General features: G+C 35.7%; 1 protein-coding gene across 1 annotated transcript in view; it reads left to right on the top strand.

Annotated features, from left to right (window-relative positions):
• The first annotated feature begins 4,744 nt into the window (after window positions 1-4,744).
• The window catches only part of LOC140745286 (neural cell adhesion molecule 1), a 222,165-nt gene continuing 199,252 nt past the window's right edge, over window positions 4,745-27,657 (top strand). Inside the window, exon 1 of the mRNA XM_073077053.1 lies at window positions 4,745-4,856. The gene's annotated coding sequence lies outside the window, so the exon portion shown is untranslated. The remainder of the gene's footprint in view (window positions 4,857-27,657) is intronic.

Genomic DNA, 27,657 nt, shown 5'->3' on the forward strand with positions numbered 1-27,657 from the left:
GATACTGAAATATTCGGTTTTATTATTTTAGGAAGTACGAACATAATGTAGTAAAACCATATGTTTATGGTTTGCGCTTTTTACGTGTGCTACAGACCAACCTAGTTAGGGGTGTGTGGTAAGACATACTTATCCGAGGCGTTCCAACTTTGAAGGTGGTAGAACCCCTTGTTCGAATCCAGCAGCACCACCGTCACACCTATTTCTGCCTAATAACAGCAGTGTTAAGCGTTGCTGTTTTCTGGTTTGAAGGGTGTGGTAAGTATACTTTTTCGAGGCATTCCAGCTTAATCCTCAGGGGTAGCGGCGCATCTGTGGCCGACCTCAGGTTGGAATATCTAATCTTATCTGGGGTTGATTACAGATGACCATGGGATGCAGAAGCCATTTACCATCATGGACCGCATGTTCTTATGGTACGTTTACAAAAAAAGTAGTGTTTTTTAATGCAGTGATAGCCTAGTGGTTGAGAGGTGCGAGGTTCAAATCTCAGGGACGCACCTTTTATTTTTAAGGGTTATGTGCGTATTAGAAATTAATTATCACTTGCTTAAAACGGTGAAAGAAAACATCGTGTGGAAAGCTGCATACCTGAGGGATTAATATTTAAAAAAAGCTCAAAGGTATGTGAAGTCTACCAATACGCACTTGGCCCGCGCGAGGACTATGGCCTAATCCTTCTCATTCTGAGAGGTACCCGTGCCCAGCAGTGGGACAGTAAACATGGATGTTTTTATTTTTCTTAATAATAACCAGTTTTATCCAGTTATTTTATAAGATTACTCCAGCTAAGCTATAAGCTATAACAACTACAGGTCCACAGCAATTTCCTAGCTGTCTATCACAGTTGAGTTTCTTTATAGCCGGCACGCGAGCGAAACCGCAGGCAGCTAGTTATGCTTTGAGGGACAAGTTAGTTATGGGAATTGAGACTGAAAAACATGAGTAACGGCGTAGTAATACGGACGTTTTTGTTATTTTCGTAGCGTTAAGAGGTAGCATTGAGAGATTTATAAAAAAAAATCTCAAAAGTATGTGATGTCTACCTATACGCACTTGGCCAGCGCCGTGGACTATGGCCTAATCCTTCTCATTATGAGAGGACACCCGTGCCCAGCAGTGGGACAGTAATGGGTTGTTGATGAAGAGGTAGCATGGAATGGATATCTATTAGGTACTATTTTGGATATCTATTAGGTACTATTTTGGCGAAAATTGGCTGTACCAACTCTGAAACCTTCGTGGGCTCATGGACAACAACTTTGCTAAAGATCGTCACTTGATCAAATGCATAGTTTACGATTAAATCCTTACTAATATCGATTAAAATAATCGACTCTTTGGTCCTAAAGATCGATTCTCCGATTAATCGATCTTAGATCGCCATCCCTAGTTCGCGTGGGATTTCCGGGATAAAAACTATCCTATGTCCTTTCTCGGGTTTTAGACTATCTTTGTACAAAATTTCATTGAAATCGGTTCAGTGGTTCAGGCTTGAAGAAAAGACAACCAGACAGACAGACAGACAGAGTTACCTTCGGATTTATAATATTAGTAAGGATTGTGAAATATTCGGTTTTATTATTTTATGTATATATTTTTTTTAATATACATTTATTTATTTATTTAGTCGATAAGGTGCTACTGTTATCCATAGACATCATGTTATCATTCCCAGGCAAGATTTGATTCCCACTAGAGGTTGGTTAAAGATGTGTTGCTACCGCTGAGAATACCTCCGTTAAATATATCCCAATTACCAGACCCTTCAATCCACAACACAGCAGTGCTTGACACTGGGGTTATTAAGATATACATATCGCGGTAGTGTCTCCGGAATCGAACCTGGATTCTACCACTTAACTTAGTTAATTACGACCCTCGTGGCGGAGTGGTCACCATACCGGTCTGACGCGCAAAGGGTCCCGGGTTCGATCCCCGGCCAGACAGATATCTAAATGATGAATTTCGATTTCTGTTTCTGGGTCTGGATGTTTGTGTATTTGTTTATATGTTTGTCCATGGCACCCACGATACAGGGAATCCTAGTGTGGGCTGTGAGTGTAGAAAGCGTTTAATTAAAATATGTAGCTACCTATAGTAACTAAATAAAATGTTATATTCTAGTTTTAAAGTCTAATCATACGCTTTTAAATACAAAAAATAGTACCATCAAAACCGGTCTACCTTTATAACAATGTAAATATAGACGACAAAAGTCAAAAATCGTTAATTCCCAACGTAATCCATTTTATTTCCCGTAGCGTTTCAAGTAACCACCTACAAAGTGCTTAGAACTAAAAGGCACATACATTAGGACTAGGTGCCTTATGGAGGCTTTCTGGCTCATTGCTTGTCTGAGAGCGCTGTGTGGAGCCCACTTAATCTGTGGTTGCAGCTTTGTGGCAACATCAGGTAATATTGGAAAAACATATTTACTTTTTTTATGAAAGAAAATTATGCTTTATAGGGCTTGGTTTGCACAATTATTATGTGTCCAACAAGTAATTAAGTTTGAAGGTGGTGGAAGAACCTTTTGTAGTTTGACTCAGAAGGAATTACCGCCACATCTTTTTTTGCGTAAAAACATGCTTTCTACACTTACAGCCCCACACTAGGATTCCCTGTATCATGGGCGCTGTGGACACACACACAGACAGACAGAATACACAAACACCCAGACCCAGAAACAGAAACCTAAATTCGAAATTTAGAAATCTGTCTGACCGGGGATCGAACCCGGGACCCTCTGCGCGTCAGACGGGTACGGTGTCCGTTCCGCCATGCGGGTTGTCATAACAGTGTTAAGCGTTACTGTGTTCCGGTTTGAAGGGTGTGGTAAAGGGAGACATACTTATCCGAGGAATTCTAACTTAGTCCTCAGTTCTGAAGCCGACCACTTATGACTTGTAAGATAAGATATATCATCATCATTTTGATTTTTTTTATAAATCAATTCAATCAAATGCAATTATCAAAGTCAATTTTATATTCAAATTCTAAAAAAAAAGCTTTCTACACTCACCCAACCAATTTATTTCCTAATTTAACAATTAAAATTACAAGCAATAATCAAATCCATGATTATGTAGGCCAAGTCGTATTTGATTAGTATATTTGATTATGACCTAAGCCCTTTTCATGCTGAGAGAAAATCTAAAACCCCCAGCAGTGGGACTACAATAAGTGGGATATAAACATCCATAATTAAAACGCATTACCACCCTTCCATATAAGTAACAACCCCTATATTATAAAAACGAACCTTTTACTAGAATCTAAGAAAAACCGTTTAACAACGCCTAGTCTAGAATTCTTTGTAGAATCTAGTCAAATAACATTAGAGCTCGCTTTGAAGAGATTCTGAGAGTTCGTTAGGTCTAGCCTAGATAGGCAGAAATAAAGGGGCTTCTATTTCAGTCTGAATAAAATAAGCCTTTCTTGTTTGACTTATGTATGCTTATTTTGGGTTCCGTAACCAAAGGGTAGAAAATGGAACCTTATTAAAAATATTACAATTTCACTGTCTGTTTGTCTGTCTGTCTGTCACAGGGCTCTATCTTTTCAATAGTAATAGATGGACACTTGTATTATGGATGGTCGCCGTAACAACAAATACTGAAAAAAGTAAAAAATATACGTGTCTTTCGTTTTATCTATTGAACCGTAATAGGTAGACAATAGAATTTTCACAATGCATTTATGTCTATAATCGTTATGATAAGCAATGATAAAATTTTACTATAAAATGAAAATGGTGATACGGAATTCTTGAAATCCGAGGTCGTTTCGCACTTGGCCAATTACTTATTTCTCGTGACTTTCTATAGCAGCCAATATCAATTTCGAGCTCTATTATATTTATATTATTTCGGTTGTGTACATACAAATACATTGAGTTCGGCTGTCCGTTTGTGATTTTAAAATAAGTTCTGCCTGGATTTCTTATACTATACTACTACTAATGTACTATAGCATTTACGAGTATAGCCTTTTTTGCATGCTGCCACACAAACCGCTGTCCTTCCCGGGGTCGCCTGTTGGACGGTTCGAGCTTCCATTCTTGCTGCCCGCAACCTCGGAAGCCCCCTTTTAGTCGCCTCTTACGACTGGCAGGGGATACCGTAACCCTATTTTAGTCCCGGGTGTACAGGGACAAGCAGTGATAGTCTAGTTGTTAGAATTTTTTTGCAGACCACTTGATAATTAGTGGCTACCGCCCTGTAATATGTGATCTGTAATCAAATCAGATGCGGTGCTACCACTGAGGACTAAGTTGGAACGCCTCAAATAAGTATGTCTCCCTTACCACATTTAGAACACAGCAGCGTTTAACACTGCAGTTATTAGGTGGAAATAGGTGTGACAATACCTTCGGAGTGGGTCAATAAAGGATTCTTTCTAAGGCTTGCTAGCTTTACCCTACACGAAATAGCGCTATATTTCGATGAGGTTTTTGTTTCAAGAAGGGTTCTAGAAATTCCCACAAAACCCGAATCTCCCATCCCCCTGCAACCGTACAGGTGTTGGGAAAAATTCAAAGTCTGTTTACCCGTCGCGCTAACGAGTTTCAACGGAAAACTTCCATTGCCCTACCAATCTTATCGTGGCACATTATGTATACGCTACCTAAGTGAAAAGCCCCCTCAACCCTACTTCACGTTCCGGGCATTGTGGGTTCCAATTCGGCAGGGTTATACTACGGTTAGTTGGGAATCGTGGAGGTGCTTCAGTTTCAGTCCGCGTCGGGACGCCGGTGGACGTGGACGTGTCGCTCGTCCGCGAGATCGTTCGCTCAAGTTTGTTGTGTCGTGTTTGTGGTGGTTTTGGTGTGATGTGAGATTTTTGATGGCATGGTGAGTTTTTAATATACATCAAACGAGATTTTGTAGATTAGAAATTTTGTCTTTTTAAATAAAAAAAAAAGAAATAGTATTTTTCAATGTTTAATTACATCGTTTGTACAATAGTAAAGTCTATTAATTTTTCGTCAGTCTTAGGAATTTAGGCGGATCTTATTCATCTTAATATAGCTGACGGGAACTTTTTAATTTTCTACGGTTAGTTTTATAACTTGCGTTGGTAGATTCGAAATTCAAATTCACAATTAATGTGTTTTTTAATTATATATTTTATGTAAAGTATTTCTAATTAATGACGTAATGGACTATTACTTTACCATTTCTTATTCAGCGGCAAACATTGCCCAGCTGTGGGCTTCGTTATGATTTTTTTTTTAAAAGGTCACTCATATTATTGCGATGTCCTGGTCGGCATCGAACCCGGAAAACTCTACGTGTCAAACTTATATGGAGATCGCTTTGCTACGCAGATACAATACGTGCTTACGCGAATACGTATAAATCACGTTATTTTTACAAAATATATATTAAAATGAACACTTTTTTTTAAGCCATAATATCGTTTCGTTTCGTTTGTTACACGAAATATTTAATTAATTTAATTTTTCTGCACATCCCTAAGGTTGACTGGGAGAAAATGCTATTTAGCATTAAGTCCGCCTTTTGCACCATACTGTTTTTAACATGGTTAGTAAAGAGTAAATAAATAAATAAATATATCCACAGATATCCATGAAAATTGGTGATAATGGGGGGTAGGGGGTAGGGGAGCCCATGATGCTAAATGTGTAGTAACTCGAGCGTCATTGGGACCTATACGATTGTGTAGATTAGACGTTAGAATGAAGAAAAGGTTATATGATATTTTTTGATTTAGCGGGGTGTTTTCTTATTCTGACGATTTGAAAAAAAAAATACTATGAGAATGTATGAAGAATAATGTATTTTCCTAAAAATGAGGGTGTTTTTTTGTCAAAATGACTATTTTTTTCACTACTTCGACGTGTGGTAATCGGCAGATTATGATGTTTCTCGTTTTCTAGCATTATTCCCCTAATATTAAAAAGAAAATTGACCGCGCTCGAGATACTTCCGAAACCCCTCTTGGGCTCCCCAACTATAAACAATGTTGATCACTTATGGTATAATTTAAGATAGATTTGTTTATTAGCTAAGTTTAGTTGTCGTTAAAATCATGCAAGTAACGCACATATTTTCTTTCTTTAATTAACCCTTTAGTTTTTCCTCTACTAGGTCTTATTATATTTGCAACTGTGAAGCCTCATTTCTCTTGGTAACTTTATATGTAGATAGAATCATAAGTAAATGAGGTCTATGATAAAAATAAATATAGAATGACCTACGTAAAATGAGGTCTATGGAAAAAATAGAGTGAATTTTTTTTTGAGTTATTCTCTGGGTCTGTGTGTTTTTATTATGTTCGTGTGTGAACTGTAACAGCATTAAAATCCTTGGATTTTAGTGCAGCATAGACCCACACAAGGATTCCCTGTGTTGTGAGTGCCATGGACACACAAACATACAGAACCGATAGCCAAATTCAGATGTATGACCGGGGATCGATCCCGGAACCCTTTGCGCGTCAGATCGGTATTATGACCGCTCCGCCAGGGGTCAGCGGGTCAGGGAAGGTTTTGGTAGAGCTATAAAGCAGTCCCTGGACACAGTCAGTTTAACAATAGTGTTAACAACATACATACGAGTATATGCTACATACATCATCATCATCAACACATCACTATCCCACTGCTGGGCACGGGTCTCCTCTCAGAATGAGAAGGATTAGGCCATAGTCCACCGCGCTGGACAAGTGCGTATAGGTAGACTTCACATACTTTTGAAATTTTTCTATAAATCTATCAGGTTTTCTTCACGATGTTTTCCTTCTCCGTGTAGGCAATTGGTAATTAATTTCTAATACGCACATAATTTTGAAAAATCAGAGATGTACCTCTGATTTTGCCTGGAATTTGAACCTCGGATCCCACGACCACGAGGCCGAGAACCAAGAGGCTATCACTGCCCATAGTACAGACACTCGAACATTAGATACCTTCCTTTCGACATCGTCGGGTAAAAACCATTTTTTCCGGAACAATTAATCTATATTTGTATTTCATTACTTTTGTGTTAATTAATTATTACCAACACTTTGTAATTACAAATTATGTTGGATGATTAATGGGTTAAACCTAAAATTGAAATAGAGAACTTTGTTTTTAATTTACTTTAATTAGGATTGAAATCATTAATTACTTTATTATAATGTAGAAGAAGCAAACAAGTATGCGGTTCGACTGATGGTAAGTGATCTCTGCCATAGACTTATGTAATTAATCTCAGATTGGAGTCCTATCTGAGGTCGACAGATTCGTTATCGACTACAGATATCCGTGATGACTTTTTTTATATTATAGGTGTAGCAGACGAGCATACAGTCCACTTGATCGTAATTGGCTTCTGCAGCCCGTGGACATCTGTAATCAACCCCAGATACTCCTGAAGACAAAGCTGGAATACCTCGGAGAAGTATGTGGAGACGTACCACTAAGTTGGAAGCCCTCATTTCAATCTCTCCCTTACCATACCCTTCGAATCAGAACATAGTAGCGTTTAACGCTACTGTTATAAGGCAGAAATAACGTGGATGCTTCAGGAATCGAACCATTAAGAGTTCTACCATCTTAAATCAATGGACATAAAAGCAAAAGTATACTCACTGACATCATCATCATCATCAAACAATTACTGTCCCACAAAATAAGAAGGATTAGGCCATAGTGCACCGCGCTGGCCAAGTATGAATTGGTAGACTTCACATAAATTTGAAAACTTTTTTTTAAGATTTCTTAGGTATGCAGGTTTCCTCACGATGTTTTACTCCACCGTTTAAGCAAGTGATAATTAATTACTAAAACGCACATAACTTTGAAAAATCAGAGCTGCGTGCCTGGGAATTGAACCTCAGACAGCTTGAACATGAGGCCGAGTTTCTTAACCACTAGGCTATCACTGACATCATCGCAGGGTCTTAACTACTAAAGTTACTATGAAAGGAGAATGCCCATTCTTGGTACTGATTTTTCTCATGCGTCAAAATGAAAGTAATATTAAAATTATTATTTGATTTTTTTACATAATATGTTGATCAGAATAGTTTCTTTGAACAGGGGATTCCATTTAAGATAAAATAAGACGAATTATTGATTGTTGTTCTTAAAAATTAAAATGGCGGAATTTTATACTCGGAATTCAAGAAGATCTATTAGTGTTTTGATTAATGATTTTTCTCATGCATCAAAATGAAAGTAATATTAAAATTGTTTTTTGATTTTTTTACATAATATGTTGATCAGAATAGTTTCTTTGAACAAGGGGGTTCCATTTAAGATAAAATAAGACGAAATGTTGATTGTTGTTCTTAAAAATTAAAATGGCGGTATTTTATACTCGGAATTCATTATTTTAGATTTTTAGGATTACTTTATGTTTTTTTACCTACTACCTTTAAAAGTAAATGGAATATGTTAGTTGAACTACATTATAGATACCTACTATCAGTTAAAACCGACCATCAATCTATCGTCGGATATTTTCGATTTTGAGGTTATGTAACATTTCGGTAAATAACTTCAGAACCCGGGTGCTGACTTAAAAAATAATTATTTTCTTTCTTTAATTAACCCCTTAGTTTTCCCTCTACTAGGTCTTATTATATTTGCAACTATAAAGCCTCATTTCTCGTGGTAACTTTATATGTAGATAGAATCATAAGTAAATGAGGTCTATGATAAAAATAAATATAGAATGACCTACGTAAAATGAGGTCTATGGAAAAAATAGAGTGAATTTTTTTTTGAGTTATTCTCTGGGTCTGTGTGTTTTTATTATGTTCGTGTGTGAACTGTAGAAAATTCTTCTCTGGGTCTGGGTGTTTTTATTATCTTCGTGTGTGAACCGGCACCCGCACTAAAATCCTTGGCTTTTAGTGCAGCATAGCCCCACACAAGGATTTCCTGTGTCGTGAGTGCCATGGACACACAAACATACAGAACCGATAGCCAAATTCAGATGTATGACCGGGGATCGATCCCGGAACCCTTTGCGCGTCAGATCGGTATTATGACCGCTCCGCCAGGGGTCTGCGGGTCAGGGAAGGTTTTGGTAAAGCAGTCCCTGGACACAGTCAGTTTAACAATAGTGTTGACAACATACATACGAGTATATGCTACATACATCATCATCATCAACACATCACTATCCCACTGCTGGGCACGGGTCTCCTCTCAGAATGAGAAGGATTAGGCCATAGTCCACCGCGCTGGCCAAGTGCGTATAGGTAGACTTCACATACTTTTGAATTTTTTCTATAAATCTATCAGGTTTTCTTCACGATGTTTTCCTTCTCCGTGTAGGCAATTGGTAATTAATTTCTAATACGCACATAATTTTGAAAAATCAGAGATGTACCTCTGATTTTGCCTGGAATTTGAACCCCGGATCCCACGATCGCGAGGCCGAGAACCAAGAGGATATCACTGTCCATAGTACAGACAGTCGAACATTAGATACCTTCCTTTCGACATCGTCGGGTAAAAACCATTTTTTTCCGGAACAATTTATCTATATTTGTATTTCATTACTTTTGTGTTAATTAATTATTACCACCTCTTCCTAATTACAAATTATGTTGGATGATTAATGGGTTAAACCTAAAATTGAAATAGAGAACTTTGTTTTTAATTTACTTTAATTAGGATTGAAATCATTAATTACTTTATTATAATGTAGAAGAAGCAAACAAGTATGCGGTTCGACTGATGGTAAGTGATCTCTGCCATAGACTTATGTAATCAATCTCAGATTGGGGTCCTATCTGAGGTCGACAGATTCGTTATCGACTACAGATATCCGTGATGACTTTTTATATTATAGGTGTAGCAGACGAGCATACAGTCCACTTGATCGTAATTGGCTTCTGCAGCTCATGGTGATCTGTAATCAAACCCAAATACTCCTGAGGACAAAGCTGGAATACCTCGGAAAAGTATGTGGAGACGTACCACTAAGTTGGAAGCCCTCATTTCAATCTCTCCCTTACCATACCCTTCGAATCAGAACAGTAGCGTTTAACGCTGGGATTTGAACCTCAGACCTCTTGACACAAGAGGCCGAGTTTCTTAACCACTAGGCTATCACTGACATCATCGCAGGGTCTTAACTATGAAATTTGTATAACAGTTTATTTTTTGATATAGGCGTCCATTGAGAAAGAATATTTTTTAAATTCACCTCATCGTAAATGGGTTAAAAAGGATCTTGGGAAAATCTGAAGAAATTCTATTTTCATACAAGCACTACGAAAATTAGTATTACTGGTGGGAGCGACGACGGGTTATGTGGGACTCTTACCGCACTAAAACCCCCCCGGTGGCCGTCCTCGGCGCTGCGTAGAGGACTCCGAGTCTCCAAAGGAACGCAACCGGAGTCCTCTTAACGCGTTGCCCTGTCAAGCTTCGCCCAGATGACCATGAAGCTCGCTACTCCTCGTGGAGCGTATGACGGTATGCGGTCACACATACCATCGTACTTCCCGGGGTCGCTAGCCGGGTGGTTTGAGCTCCTCCTCTTTCCGCCTGCAACCCTGAAAGCCTCCTTTTATGTGATGTTATAGTATTTTTCTGTCAAGTTTGAAAAGAAACTCAAATAAGTAAGTAGTTTCATTAATAAGTTTTGTGTGACGCTATTTTTTGCTGAAAATACGAAAAACGGTTTCTTCGTAAGAGTTCTTATATTATTAAAAATGTTAACATTTACCTCTGAAACTATTCCATTAACTCTAATCTGCATCGATTAGTTTGTACTTTTGTATACAATGAAATGGAAAATACATAGAATACAAATTCGAAAACAGATAACGCAATTCCGCCATGAAACAGCCATTATAATAAAAGTTTTACAATTAAAACTGCGAGAGGGAATCTCTGCTCAAACTAGTTATGTGTCGCAACTTTGTTCATAGGAAAGTTGGTTTTATTATTTTTTTGCAGTTGTATTGAGAGCATGATTATTTAATTTTGATTAATGGAATGGAAGAAACAAACGAACAATTTCAAAAAATGTAAGATAGACCTAAAGCTCCTAAACATATGAGAGATAGCTCATTCGGTTCAAAATGACGTAAAAAAATTTACAGCACACAAAAAAAAATTAGGTAAGTTATAGTTTGAAAAGTTAAAATCTACGCTTTTATTATTTTTAATTTATTTAATAATTTATTAATTGTATATTTTATGACATATAACCTTTGAACCGTTTGGATTTATTAAGTATTTACAATTATAATTAAACTTACAAAAAATTAAAAGAAATAAATTAAACTATAAATATAAAACAACTTATTTACAAAATTTACATATATACAAAAATGAAAAACAAAAATATAAAAACAAAAACACTACCATAAAAAATTGTCGCCATCACTGTCTTTGGGCAAGGTTCCCAAGACGCTGGCAGCATTTCCTCTCATTTATTATTATTGTAGCGGTCACACCCTAATAATAATTCCCAGTGTCTATGTATTACGGTTTCAGAGATAGAGACGTGTGACAGACGGACAGACATCTTAGTAATAGGGTTCCGTTTTTACCCTTTGCGTACGGAACCCTAAAATATATGAAAATGTATGAAAGAATGAAAGCGATATGAATAAAAAGTGTATTAAATTACTTTATCTTCAGTTACGGATATATTTAAGGTTTCTGCGTAAAGTTGAGAACTTGTAAGTGCACGTGGGTGAAGCCGTGGGCGGAGGCATGTCTTAAATAAAGATAAATATTTCCAAAGCGGCTATTAGTAAGATGAATCTGTACGTAAGTAGTGTTGTACGAAATTAAGGAAGTCATCGATATTATCGACATAAATAATTCGATAATCGATAAATAATCAGATTACCTCGGGTAAAGAAATTGCACAAGAATTTGAAGCTTTTTCTCTCGAATAAACCATTTAAAAGTATTAAATTATAAAAATTGATTTGATTTGATAATTCTGACAATATATGCATATAGTATACAAAATCATTATAATTATGCTATTTATTTTTTGCTGCTCGTTTCTTTAACGTAATTGAGTTTTATAAAGTTAACAAAGAATGCATTAAGTCATGAATTCTTGAAATCTATTAATCTTTATTGTAGTAGTGGTTTATGCTTTACGCCTCAGGCTTTCTCAAGTTGTGAGAAAGATGCTCAGCAATGGCACAAAGGGTTGTAAGCTTGTAACTATCATTAAATAAAATATAAGAATCATTGTTGAAGAATAATATAAGAATATAAGTATGGTATTATATATAATTATACATTGGTATTATATATTTTTTGGAGGTGGTAGAACCCTTTGTGGTTCAACTCCGGCGTCACCACCGCCACACCTATTTCTATCTAATAACAGTAGTGTTAGGCGCTGCTGTGTTCCGGTTTGAAGGGTGTGGTAAGCGTGACAGACTTTTTCGAGGCATTCCAGCTTAGTCCTCAGGGGTAGCGGCGCATCTGTGGCCGACCTCAGGTAGGAATATCTAATCCTATCTGGGGTTGATTAAAGATGTCCATGAGCGGCAGTAGCCACTTACCATCAGGTGGACTGCATGCTCGTCTGCTACTTCTATAATAAAAAAAAGTTACTCGTATCATAATATTATCGATACAGTCAATAGTTTCAGTGACTCAGGTCGAACTATCGATAGATCCACATATAGGGCACAACACTACTAAAGAGAAGTAAGAATTATATTGAGTAGGTTTCCAATTACTGAAAAAGGAGTTCCGTGAAACGTATCCCGTACTTTAATCTGAAATTATCTAAATTATGAGCTTTGATGAGTAAAATACATAGATACGTCACTTCTAATAAGAAATTGTTACCAGTTTTGAGAATTGAAATTGTTGCGTAAATAAAGTTTGCCACGTCTCCGTGCTAATGTCCCTAAAATGTTTTTTTAAACCTACCGCGCTGCCCAAGTGCGTATTGGCAGACTTCACATCCTTTGAGAACATTTTTTTTTAAATATTTCTCAGGTGTCCTTCACCGTTTAAGTAAGTGATAATTTATTTCTTATACGCACATAACTTTAAAAAATCAGAGGTGTGTGCCTGGGATTTGACCCCGGACCCCTTGATCAATAGGCCTTAGGATAGTTTCTTAACCACTAGGCTATCACAGCCAGGCTTTTGTGGCTTCGTTCAATTTCAAGGCGGTGAAGTATCTTTCTGTTTTACTTATCAAAGATTATGAGTAATGTTTGACGAAGAGTAAGACATCTTGGATTGATGGTTGCTCGGTTCCTTGATTAAAACACATTTTTCTTTCATTTCCCGTCGAATAACGTATATTTATTTTATGTAATGGTTTAACTCTTTGAAGTTTGATAGCAATTTCAGAAGTTATTTTAGTTTATTATTTAGTCATCTGACTGAAGATTGAACCCTCAATCTTCTGTGAGAACATTATGTCAATCGAGAAAACCCATTTGTTTTTAGATACTTTGAAAGAAAGATAAAAGAGAGAAATGTATACATAGCTGCTATAAAACGAATGGTATTAATCCAAATAAAATTCATCTCTACTCTTCACTAGCTAAAACTACTTTGGCTGGGTTTGTACCAGTTATTAGCCATTGCTGCAATACTATACAGGGTGAATTCTTATTGTAGGCCTGGATATATAAATCTTATACTATATCACTTAGCAGAAAATGCTAAAAGGAGTTAGAGACCGATTTTGATAAAAAATAAATCAAGAAAAATACAACCCGTATAACAATACCCATCATCATCATCATCAACCCATTTCTGTCCCATTGCTGGGCACGGGTCTCATCACTAAATGGATTAGGCCATAGTCCACCGCGCTGGCTCAGTGCGTATTAAGACTTCACACACTTTAAAAACTTTTTTAGATTTAACTTTGAAAAACCAGAGCTGCGTGCCTGGGATTTGAACCTCGGACCTTAAGATTAAGAGACCGAGTTTCTTAATCACTTACCAATAACAATACCTATTAGTGGAATACCTATTAGTGCTGTTTTTAAAACGAATTTTTGATAGAGTGATGGAAATTTGCAACACCAGTGGAGTCGCTAATGCATTGCCGGCTTTGAAGGAGAGCTCTTTTTGCACCTTTTTTGAAGAAGATTTGAACCTTGGACCTTAAGATTAAGAGACCGAGTTTCTTAATCACTGCTTGCCAATAACAATACCTATTAGTGGAATAATACAGGAAGTGCTGTTTTTCAAAAAATAATTCATCCTGTATAGTATTACAGCGATATTTTCTATATCCCAGCCCCCAATGGCTAATGACGTAAACCCCCATTATTCATGTCAATTGTAAAATTTGAAAACCATCGGTGTCCTCGTTAGCGGTAGTTGATAAATCATTTTAATCTAGTAATTTGTTTAAACAGTGTCGGGTGGCAAATTTTAATTTATTGGCCCCACCACTACAATAATGTGCTTTAAAATAACTGTGGTGTGTAATGAGTTGTAATTTAGTGTTTTCGGACTAAAAAATAACGCTTCGCAAAATGTATGTTGTATTTGCCTATATGTCCACGTATAAACTATAGCATTTTTTCGTCGAAAATGTAGTCCATCTTGTTTCTTTTTTTTATGATATAGGAGTAGCAGACGCATGCATTCCACCTGATGTTAAGTGATCACTGCCGCCCATGAAAATCTGTAATTCACCCCAGTTAGGATTAGATATTCCTACCTGAGGTCGGCCACAGATGCGCCGCTACTCCCGAGGACTAAGCTGGAACGCTTCGGAAAAGTATGTCTCCCTTACCACACCCTTCAAACCAGAACGTTTAATACTGCTGTTATGTGGCAGAAATAGTCGTGGCGGTGGTGCCGCCGAAGTCGAACCGTATAGGATTCTACCACCTTCAGAAAGTCCACCTTTTGTCAAGTGGTCAAGTCACTGTTTCTCTAAACTCTTAATTTATTTATTTATTTATCGTTACATCTGCCATTACAGGTTTTCTTAACATAAAGCGATAGAGTAGCCTATTTATAATTACGTTGGATAAATGTATAACTACATATAAGTACATTGTCTTACATATTATTAGGTATAACATGAATGTTAGTAGTTACATATAAGGTATGAAGTATAGTGACACTTGCGAGTTCACTACAGTTGCAACAAAATACGTCAGTTCTTTTGTGGGCCTCATTAAGAATTCTACTCATTTAGAGGTCCACAATATTCGAATCGCTCTGTTGAGGGGAGCCTTGGCCGGCAGCTTGGTCCTGGCTGCCGGTGGCGCCAACAGCAGCGGCGATGCCATCGCCACACATACCGATTTGGCATGCACATATTTAAAGACTGTAACACTACCGGCGAGTGATAGCCTAGTGGTTAAGAAACTCGGCCTCTCGATCGAGGGGTCCGAGGTTCAAATCCCAGGCACGCACCTCTGATTTTTCAAAGTTATGTGCGTATTAGAAATTAATTATCACTTGCTAAAGGTGAAGGAAAACATAGTGAGGAAACCTGCATACCTGAGAGATTTATAAAAAAAATCTCAAAGGTATGTGAAGTCTGCCAACGCACTTGGCCATCGCGGTGGACTATGGCCTAATGCTTCTCATTATGAGAGGAGACCCGTGCCCAGCAGTGGGACGTTAATGGGTTGATGATGATGATGATGAGCACTACCGGGTTGTAAGTCGTACCTCGAAGTAATTTTGCAATATTGAATTGTTGTTATTATTGAGGACTAATTTGGAACGTTTTGTTACTCTACCCCAAACTGAACATGAAGCGCTAATCAGAAAATTTGATTGGGCTCAATATGCGTCGCGCTCCATCGGGTATTATGGCGTTTAAATAGTATGCGGGAAGGGTGACATCCTGTAGTACGAGAAGATGTTTTTATTATTGATTTGTTTTCATAACAATAACAGAGAAAAAACATACGGAGAGTTGTTAAGTACGTGCGCTCTGTGCGAGTGCGAGAGAGACCTATATACTTCACCTATAATACTACTACATTGTTATTATTCTTGCACTATTGTTTAATTTTATTATATTTGATCATAGATTAGTAAAGATTACTCACTCCTAACAAGAAAATATACCCAGTTTTGAGAATTGAAATAGTTGCGTAAAAAAGTTTTGCCACGTCTCCGTGCTAAAATGTCCCTAAAATATTTGAAATAATTATTTATTTATTATGTAAATTACGCAGTATTAGTTATTTATTCGTATTTTTTTTCTAAAAATGTTTTTATTTGTCAAGAATTAAAAAAAAAGAACTTACTAATAAGCCGTTTGAGGCTTCATTCAATTTCAAGGCGGCGAAGTATCTTTACTGATCTATGTATTTGATGGTTAATTAATTTTTGAGTAAATTGAATTTTGTATGTAATTTTAATTTATGAACAATTCATATTTAATTTAATTATCAATATTTTAATTAATTTGTTTTCACTACACTAACGTATTAAGGTAGTCTGTAATGTAATATGTAAGTTATAACTAAATAAATAAATATTGTACTACCTGCGGTTTGTGTAATAAATGTGTGATTGCCACCCGTCGGTCGACTGAAGTCAGTTTTACTCTTACAGCGGCGAGAGACGGACGTGTCGTGATCAATAACCATATCTAAGTTTCATTGAAGCCCCAACCCTTGTGGTACATTCTCAAGACGTAACAGGAAGCATATTATTGATCGCTGTCGCCGAATATCGCAACCCGTCGCCAGCAATCGACATCGACTGTCGCCCAGACCACCAGCGACCGTTTCTAACGGTGTCCAACTCAAACAGTCGTTCATGTATTATCACATCGTCATGTTACCTCCTTTACAATTGTTTATATTTTTATGACAAACAAAAATAGTTTTGGAATTTAATTTATGAAAGCTTTTTAAGCCTCTTAAATTGAGTAGAGCCGTAATGGTATTTGAAAATATTTGCCACATTTTTCCGACAACAAACTATAGATTTAAATGAAATATTATATTTTATTTTTTCAGCATAGCCTAGTAAGTGGTTATAAAATGTGACTTTTTTTATAAAAGAACGTAGCAAACGAGCATGTAGTCGACCTGATGGTAAGTGACTACTGCCGCCCATGGGCTTAAATAATCGCCCCCAAATAAAATAGATAAACCAGAGCTCCTTGCAGCCCCTGAGGACTAAATGCGAACGCTTAGGATAAATGTCTCCCTTAGCACATCCTTAAAAGCGGAACATAACAGCGCTTAACACTGCATTTATTAGGCAGGAATAGGTGTTTTATTTTACCACTCTTTTCAAATACGTTAGGGTAGCTGCCCCAAAATATATGCCGAAATGAAGATATTTGCCATTTCACCATTTCTAAAAAATCTCCGAATCTTTTTGCAAAAAATTCCACGCATTTTCCATTTTTCCATCCACATATAAAAAGTCAGCACGCAGTAGAATATATTTAAAAAAATTCGTAATTCAATGTTGTATGACGGGACTTCAATCAATCGGTTTGATTATCAGAGCGCTCTACATTCCATGCAGATTGGAATTAAATTAAAATTGGGTTTACTACGCGGTTACTGTATTACCTGTGAGGTAGGTCTGCGAAAACTGTTTTTAGTTTAAAAAGCAACTATATTTTTAACAAATATATGTATAATTATATGTATGTGTAATTTATATTATTCTATTTAGATATAGTTCCGTACAACAAAGGGTAAAAACGGAACCTTATTACAAAGCCTCCACTGTCTGTCTGTAACAGGGCTCTATCTCCTGAACCGTAATAGGTAGACACTTGAAATTTATACAGAGTATGTATAACGGTAGATGATATAATTACGATTACGAAAAATAAAAATGTTAAAAATTAATGAGGGTCGCCGGGCAAGAAACTGCTATTTATCAGTGTTTTTCGGTATCTATTGATTTTGAATTGAAAATATTTTACATTCTAAATAGAAAAAGTTGTCACATAAATTTTACAAAAAAAAAATTCGTAATTCAATGTCGTATGACGGGACGTATGAAGTCTATAACCGATTGATTGAACAATCGGTTTGATTTCAGAGCGCTCTACATTCCATGCAGATGGGAATTAAATTAAAATTGGCTTACTACGCGGTTACTATATTATCTGTGGGGTAAAACTGAATTTAATTTCGGGAGGATAGGTAATGTTTTTCGAGCTTATAATATGTATGTCTCATTTTTTAGCATGCCCTACAGTCCAAACCGATTGACAGTTTTTAACATATGAATACCACATATGTTGTGGGAATGACATACTGTATTTTTAAATAGTCGGGTTTTTTGTCTTACCACAGCGCCTGTGTTACTCACCTGACTGCATATTTGTAAATACAAGGAACAAACATAACCTTTCTACACATGTTACTCGTCTCCACAAAATAAGTAATTCTTTTGTGGGTCAATGTATACGTTTTTATAATAAACTGCCCATCAAAATCAGAAATTTGTCAATTAATAAATTTAAAGTTATTATCAAAAGCAAACTTAGTCGTAAAGCTTATTATAAAATTTCTGATTATATTAATGATAAAACAGCTTGGGACTGATCAATAACATAATTATTAGTTAATTAAGAAAATGTCAAAGTGTAGCGTATCTTGCTGAACAAACTTCTTTTTTTTTAGATAAATGTAAAGCAAGATACTGGAGCTATAATGCTTTATTAATTATAGGTAAAAATAATGGCATTTAAAAAAAAATTAAAAGAGAATAATTATTTTTAAAATTAAAAAAGACAAACCCACTGAGTTTCTTACCGGATCTTCTCAGTAGAGGTCGCGTTCCGATCCGGTAGTAGTTTAAGAAAATATTGTAACTGACAATTTGTAAGTGCCGCCGTTGGCCTATACAAAATAAATATATTTCATTTCATTTCATTTACAGCAATCGAAATTCGATCATTATAAAATTATAGAAAGTTTTAAATTTTTAAGTGATATAGCTCGCTAAAAGTTACCAAACTACAGAATTGTTTTAAAAACAAAAACCCGGAGTGCTTAAAACACCTGGGTCACTACCACAATTCAACGACACCGGGCCGGGTGTATTAAAGGACGAATCTTCCTCGAAAATCACTACTCTCCACAGTCGGGTAAAAAAGGAAGTATTTTCTTAGTCTATTAGAATTATTTCTAAAATTATTCTTCTTCGTAGCAACCCTAGTTAAAAATGCAGTTCACATATTATTCACCCAGCAGTACAATGAATGAACTGTCAAAAGATACCGCAGTGTGGTAAGGGCGTGGTGCGTTTGATGGCGGGTGGAACGCGTATGGAGTTATTAACGTGCGAACCAATTTGTTACCATTCGTTTTCGAGTAGAATGTGAGAGAATGTTATATATACTCGATGTGTTGTGTTATAAATAAATTATGACAGTAATTTTCAAAAGCGAGAATCTGAGTAGATAGTAGAACCCTTCGAGTTTCGACTGCGAAGGCAGCATAGGCACATTTATTTCTACCTTAAACAAGTTGAATGTAATGTGTACTGGCTTCAAGAACGCCATAAGGTAAGATAGATGATTTAAAAAAAAAATAGTCCTTAGGTATAGCAACGTTTAGAAGACGGTTCTAAAATTAATTCCTATTTGGATTTGATTGAAATGTTCATTGGCGACTTGTTTTTTACTTTAATTTTGTTAAAAAAAATATTGTGATGTGACTATCAAGGAAGCAATCACTTCTTAAAACGTAGCCAAATATGAATGACTTAAGTATATAACCTTTATAGAATAGATTATATTACAAATATCGCAATAAATATTGTAATATAACAATGACGCGATGAAAACTATCATCACGAAAGAACGACAGGCTTGTTATTAAAGTTGGCTAGAATAAAGACATATTCTATCAGCAATGTCAGTTATTTCGAAACTGATATTGAAAACTGAGAAATTTGATGCAAACCATTTTTTGGGAAACATTGTTAGTTATTTCACGACGTCCACAGAAATTATCCATGTAGTTTCATTGTGTTTTAATAAAGATATGATATTTTCGTTTTAATTACAGTTAATACAAGTTTGGCAGTTTAATCATTCTTGAACTTATGTCAATCACATACTAATTGAAGTCTTCCAGTAAATGTGAAATTCTTCTAGACGAACTTGATATTCCAAAGACTTACGCGACTATTTAGTCAATTGGGCATCAGTACCACCAATGCAATGGAAATTAGTACCGTTTTTAACAATACAATACTTATTATTTTTAATGCATTTTGATAGTGCATAGAATAAAACTTTTAGGAGTAATTAATGATTTAACGTTTGAAGGATTGTATATTTCTTTATTAGCTCCACTCCACAAAATAGTATTAACAAATTAGTTACTCCGTCATCCTCCAAGCGTGGTAGAACCCTTTGTGGTTCGACTCCGGCGGCACCACCGCTATACCTATTTCTACCTAATAACAGCAGTGTTAGGCGCTGCTGTGTTCCGGTTTGAAGGGTGTCGTAAGGGAGACAGACTTTTCCGAGGCGTTCCAGTTTAGTCCTCAGAAGTAGCGCATCTGTGGCCGACCTCAGGTAGGAATATCTAATCCTATCTGGGGTTGATTACTGATGTCCATGGGAGGCAGTAGCCACTTAACATCAGGTGGACTGCACGTTCGTCTGCTATTCCTATATTATAAAAAAGAAAAAAGAAATTGATATCAATACTATTTGTTTACTCTAGATTGCGATGAAATAACAATATAATTATTTTGTCTGTAACACAAAAAGATGTTATTAGACTATGTAAACAGTTGTTATTTCATGATGTTATGTTATTTATATTACAGAAATATAAATATCGTTTATTGTTCGTATGTTATAATAGGAAGACTAGAATTCGTGGATATACGAAGATATTTACACAATTCATTAGATTGGCGATATTATATATAAATAACATACGTTGTAGAAATTGTATTTACGTAGGGATGTTACTTGTACGTAAATAATACATGAAGGTGGTAGAACCCTTTGTGGTTCGACTCCGGCGGTACCACCGCCACACCTATTTCTGCCTATTTCCAGCAGTGTCAACCGCTGCTACCGTCAGGTAGAATGCATGCTCATTCGCTACTCCTATATTATAAAAAAATATAATATAGCTTTAAAATAAATGTTTCAATAAAAGTCAAACCTTAATTAAATTAAATTAGTATTTCTGGGTATCCAAAAAAGAGATCAACCAAAGCGCTTAGATCTAGTCAAAGATTTTCTTGAAACCCATATTCTAAATGGACAAGTAATAAGATTTATTTATAAACGTATTAATTCAATTAGCGTCTCATTCATAGTTAGAAAACCTTTTCAAGTTTTTTCGTTTAGTCTCGATTCTACTACTACTCGAGTCTACTAGGGATTCAGATAGGAAGCCGAAGTAATTAGACGTACTTAGTAATAATTTTCCGGGGAAAAATATTAAAATATAAAGTGATTTTATGGGAATATTGTGGTTTATAAGTGACAAGATTTCGTCTTATTAGCCCAGTTAGGAGATGAATGTTCAGGAAGCATTTCTTAGTTCTCATAGTCGTTTTAAACATCTGTTTAAAATTTCATGCTTTTTAATCGACCTGATTGTGATTTATCTGTCAGTTAGACAGTCTTACAATTTAATTAAGAAGGCCAAGAACCGTAGAAGCTTTATTATTGCGTGCTTAAGAATACGAAAAATATATCAAAAACAAAAAAACACGTCTGCCTAAAAATATACCCTTTGTTACTCTTGTCACTTAAAATCTGCCAATCTGTTTAGGGCGTGCTAAAGAATGAGACTCAAAAACATTACCCTCCGCATCAAGTAAAAATCCTAAGAAGTACTTTAAATATTGGAGTATTACGCAGTTTGTCCACCGCCACCGTCACCGAGCCGATACCGATAATTAATGTCGGCGCCGAAGTAGCGTACATACATTTTCTATATCCGCTTGCCCACCGCACGACACCGAGCACTGTCATCCCGGTCGCCGATATTTCGAGTAGATCGGCGTGACCGCTAGATCGGCACCGAGATCTTGACGGGCCGATGTGCCGGCAAATTAAAACACATTGGATCTTGTCCATACACTGCCGTCACACGCGTGACAGCTGGAACAAAAAAACCGCCGATATCGGTCGCGATGGACAAACTATCGCTGTCACGACATATTAAAATCGGCCCGAAATAATCTCGTTCTCGGTATCGGCTCGGTGACGGTGCGGTGGACAAACGACCTTACACTATTAAATTATAGTAAACCAAAAGTTGTTACGAAACAATGCATAAGATTATACGTATTAGGTTAACATTACGTAAGGTCCGCTTACACTGGGGCCACACGTGTTTATATTCAATACAATGCAAATGCCACGCTTTGTGGACAGTGATAATGTATATTTACATATTGCGCTGCGCTGCTAATCTCACTAAAACAGCTGTTGTAATATCATTTTTGAAAATTATGTATTGTAATACAGTAACAGGGTACCATAGTTATGGATAAGATGCTCTGATATGTAGAGGGTTCCGGGTTTGATTCTCGGTCAGGCTGTGTCTGTAATGAGGAATTTATATTTTTGTTTTGGGTCTGGATATTTGTGTATTTGTGTGTCTGCAGTGATCACGACACAGGGAAGTGTATTGTGGGACTATGACTTTAGAATAAAATTAATTGTAGTTGAGTTAGAATTTATTTATATAAAGAAAGATATAATTAGTACAGTTTGATTGGTGAGGTACCGACCAGTACTATTCATTTTTATATATCAGCAAACGTTGTCAAATAATCCGTCCGATTGATTTTAGAAAGTTCTATATAGATATATGAAGTCTACTAATTCGCACATGGCCAGCCCGGTGAACTATGGCCTAATTCTCCTCATTCTGAGAGGAGATCCGTGCCATGTTGTGGGACATTAAAGTTTAACGTTGATGATACGTTGACGTTACTTTATGTTACGTTGACGTTGACGTTAATGTTTGGCGTTCCTATACTTATATTACGTCCAATATATATTTTTTGAAGCCCGCTAGCAGTGAGGCCATACACATCCGCTCAAGTATTCAATACAATGCAAATAGCGGCCGCTGTCGGACAGTGATAGCGAGCATTAACATATATTGCCGGAGCTGTTTGCCGTACGTTAATCTCAGCGAAATGGACGCTTGCAAAAATATTGCACCACACGTCTATTTTTATTTAAAATGTGCTCAAAAGTATGTGAATTCTACCGATTCGCATATGACCACCGTGGCGGATAATGGTCTCAAACTCCTTATTGTGAGAGGAGATCCGTGACGAGCTGTGGGACATTAATTGAACAATGATGATACGCTGACGTTATATTAGTGTAGATATTTTAAACACGTTTGGCGACCATATACTAATAATTCGTCCAAAATATATTTTTCTGACTCCGCTGACACTGGGGCCATACACATCCGCTCAAGTATTCAATACAATGCAAATAGCGGCCGCTGTCGGACAGTGATAGCGAGCATTAACATATATTGCCGGAGCTGTTTGCCGTACGTTAATCTCACAGAAATGGACGCTTGCAAAAATATTGCACCACCCGTCCGTTTTAATTTTACACGGAAAAGGTGGGGCCGATTGGAAATTCGGTCATTTTTTTATGTTTCGATTTATGTGACACTAGCGTCTGGTTATCTTTATTAATAATTAATATGTTCAGAGCTTTGTCATCTATCCAATCACTTGTAAGAGATGAATATTTGCTAATTTCTTCATATGAAAATTCAAACTTTGAGCTCTAAGTAGGTAAAAAATAAAAATTACTCGTAATAAAATTCATCAGTTTTATTCATCATCATTATAAAACTCATCCTCTCGATCAAGAGGTACGAGGTTCGTATCCCAGGCACCTCTGATTTTTCAAAGTTATATGCGTATTATATTTATATTACATTTAAATCAAAAGTCTGAGAATTCTATTTAAAACAACATCTAGTGAATTAATTTAGTATTATCTGTATATTATTATTATATTTGTTAAATTTATTTTCTACTATTTATGCACTTATGTGTTTATTTTATTACCATTTATATATAAATATATCTATACAATATTATTAGTGGGTATATTGAATGTACTCTTTAGGGATATACATATTTGATTTTGCTAGTGCCGTCCTCGCTGATCTCTGCTTAACTTAAAGGTTGACTGGTAGAGAATGCTTATAGCATTAAGTCCGCCTTTGTACCATATTCTAGGTATAAGAAGATTAAAAAAATAAATAAATAATTTACTTAGGCTATCACTGATACTTAATTTAACTTACACATATTGTTATTTATTATTCTATATGATCTTATCTTAACTTATATTTATATAGTTCCCTATTGTCATTTATTATTAAATGATTTTTTATGTACCTATATGATTTTATCAGTTCTCAGCTCAGCTGTGACCTATTGTTTTCACAAAACCGAAAACAATTATCTACATTGAACTCCGAATTGAGATTGTTTGCAAATACGTGATTTGTGGTTCTTTAAGAATGGGTTCGTCCCCATCCCAGGGGTGTCGTTAAAGACGCTAGATAGGGGCGATACGTTAGCTAGTTCACTGACTGTTCCCTTGTCTATCAAAGGGTTGCTTAACTTGTTTATGTACGCGGCTTCGTCTGTGTAATTGCCACTATGTGACATTTTAGTGAGTGATTGTTTTTTTTACGCAATTGTGGAGGGTATTGTGTGTCGAGAGTTTGTATGACTCATCCATTAGCATCTCCTGTAGGCCAAAGGGCTTAACAGATTTTAATATAATTATGAGGTGTCGTTGGAGTCTGAATTGTAAGAAGAAAGAATTGTTGGGTTTTTGTTTTCATAATAATTGCTATTCTATTCTTTTTCTTCTGTCATCGATTTTGTCAGCATCATAATATTTATTCACTTCTTTAAATGTATGTGTCTCACAAAGTGACATCTAGTGTATTTAGTACATGACTATACTCTGTCATACAATGTACATGTATTTAATATAGATTTACATGAAAATATGGTTTTATTATATTTTTCAGCTCAATTTATTTTTATGAGATGAAATACATACTAGTTCTTTAGGTCAACCATTTTATTCTAAACATAAAAACCTTCGTCAAAGGTAACAGGACAAACAGACAACCAACAGTTTTATAGCAGAGTAGATGTAACATGTTAAGAAAGTTAATTTAACTTACTTTCTTAGCTAACTTACTTTTTATTTATAGCTCTCATTGTGGTAAATGATCTTTGAAATTGCTGTAAAATACTACTTGTAGGTGTAGATTAAATTAACTTGTGTTCTATTTATTTATTTATTCATTTAGAACTTTATTATACCATAAAAATTGGTATAAAAGGCGGACTTAATGCTAGAAGCATTCTTTACCAATAACCTTTGGGTAAAGCAGAAAATATGCAGGTCGGTATTTATATGTTCAATAATAATAAACATATACTAGGAATAAAAATAAACACAAATCTAAATATGTATAACTCAAAGGTGACTGACTGACATAGTGATCTATCAACGCACAGCCCAAACCACTGGGTGGCCGGACAAAACGGAACACAGCAGCGCCTAACACTGCTGTTATTAGGAAGATAGGTGTGGCGGTATTGCCGCCGGAGTCGAACCACAAACGGTTCTACCACCTTCAACTGTCTGTAACATATGTTATAAATATTATGCAAAAATTTATTTATATTAATTATTTCCTTAAATTGAAATTCAGAGTACATTGAAAGATATGAGATGACATAACATTGTACGGTATATTTCGAATTAAAATGAATAGATTTCTGTTTCACAGAGATAGATAGGTGTTCAAAATTTGCGCTGAGCTGTTTACGCTCACTTAAATCTGACGAAACGGTGCATAAAATATTGCATCGCACACCACTATGATTTATAAAAAATATAGTAGTACTTCGACCTAATAACAGCAGTGTTAGGGGCTGCTGTGTCCCGTTTTGAAGGGTGTGGTAAGGGAGACAGACTTTTCCGAGACGTTCCAATTTAATCCTCAGGGGTAGAGGCGCATCTGTGGCCGACCTCAGGTAGGGATATCTAATCCTATCTGGGGTTGATTACAGATGTCCATGGGGGGCAGTAGCCACTTACCATCAGGTGGACTGCATGCTCGTCTGCTACTGCTATATTATATAAAAAAAAGTTTAAAAACTAAAACCCACGCTTAAATCGCACAAGGAAAATCGTTTATCGTGATTCCTGACGAGCCTGATGAGGAGAATGGATTAAATTCGTGTATTATCATAGGTTCTTGGTAATTGTTGAAAATTTTAAATTAATCGGACTGTTTAAGGTGGGTAAAAATCGAGTTCAAAGATTCCGTTATATACATACATATATACAACCCAAGCTAATATAAAAGCATGTTAAAAAGCCTGGTAAAAATAATGTTTCAAAATCTGTTCATGAAGTCTGCATAAAATATATTACTAAATTTAATGCTTTTAAATGCTTCAAATTTTAAATACTGACACGCCAGAACATGCTATTCGAATTTTACGATTTATCCCTTAATAAAATAAATAGTTTTCTGTATGACAGGGAAGGGTGTTTTAAATTTGCGCTGAGCTGTTTATACTCACTTTAATCTAACGAAACGGCGTATAATATATTGCATTGCACACCTCTATGATGTATAAAACGTTTCAAAATCTGTTCATGAAGTCTGCATAAAATATATAACCGCTTTTAACTGCCTCAAATTTTAAATGCCGAGACGTCAGCACGTCATATTCAAATTATAAAATTATTCTCTTAATAACATAAATAGTTTTCTGTTTAACAGAGAAGAGTGTTGAAAATTTGCGCTGAGCTGCTTATACTCACTTTAATCTAACGAAACGGCGCATAATATATAGCATTGCACACCTCTACGATTTATAAAAAGAACATTATAATATCTGTTCGTGTAGTATGTATAAAATATTTTGCTAAATGAGATATTGCTTTTGAATGCTTCAGATCAAACGCAGAGACGTCAGAATATAATATACGATTTGTACGATATTTTTCGTAATAAATCCAATAGCTTTCTGTCGCACAGAGATAGGTATTGAAAATTTGCGTTGAGCTGTTTACGCTCACTTTAATCTGACGAATCGGCGCATAAAATATTGCATCGCTCAGCTATATGACTGCATTATAAACATTCAGATATGCTCAAAAAGTAGGTATGAAATATTATGAAAATATTTGCCTTTATAAATAAATTCTTGAAATTGAAATCGTCACAACGCGATATTTTATTTACGATATATTATGTAATAAATTAAATAATTTTCTCTCGCATAGAAATAGGTGTTGTAAATTTGCGCTGAGTTGTTTTTGCTTATTTTCATCTGACGAAACGGCGCATAAAATATTGCATTGCTCTGCTTTATGACTGCATAGACTTTCAGGTTTGTGCTTAAGAAGTTATTTATTTTTATAAATAAATTACATAAAAATAAAACAAAATAGTGGTTAAATTTTAACTTTATATCATATGTGGCAACGTGATATTCAATTTCACAGTATATTCTGTTATAAATTAAATAGTTTTCTGTTTCAAAGAGACGTTGAAAATTTACGCTGAGTTGTTAACTCTTACTTTAATCTGACGATACGGAACATAAAATATATTATCATTTTGCTTTTTGACTGCAACACAGACATTCAATTGAGAAATATGTATCAAAATATTTCTATTATTCCTGTCTACAAA

The sequence above is a fragment of the Epargyreus clarus genome, unplaced genomic scaffold (assembly GCF_041222505.1).
Source record: "Epargyreus clarus isolate Ecla_fem2 unplaced genomic scaffold, WU_Ecla_fem_2.2 ptg000010l, whole genome shotgun sequence".
NCBI classification, from domain to species: Eukaryota; Metazoa; Arthropoda; class Insecta; order Lepidoptera; family Hesperiidae; genus Epargyreus; species Epargyreus clarus.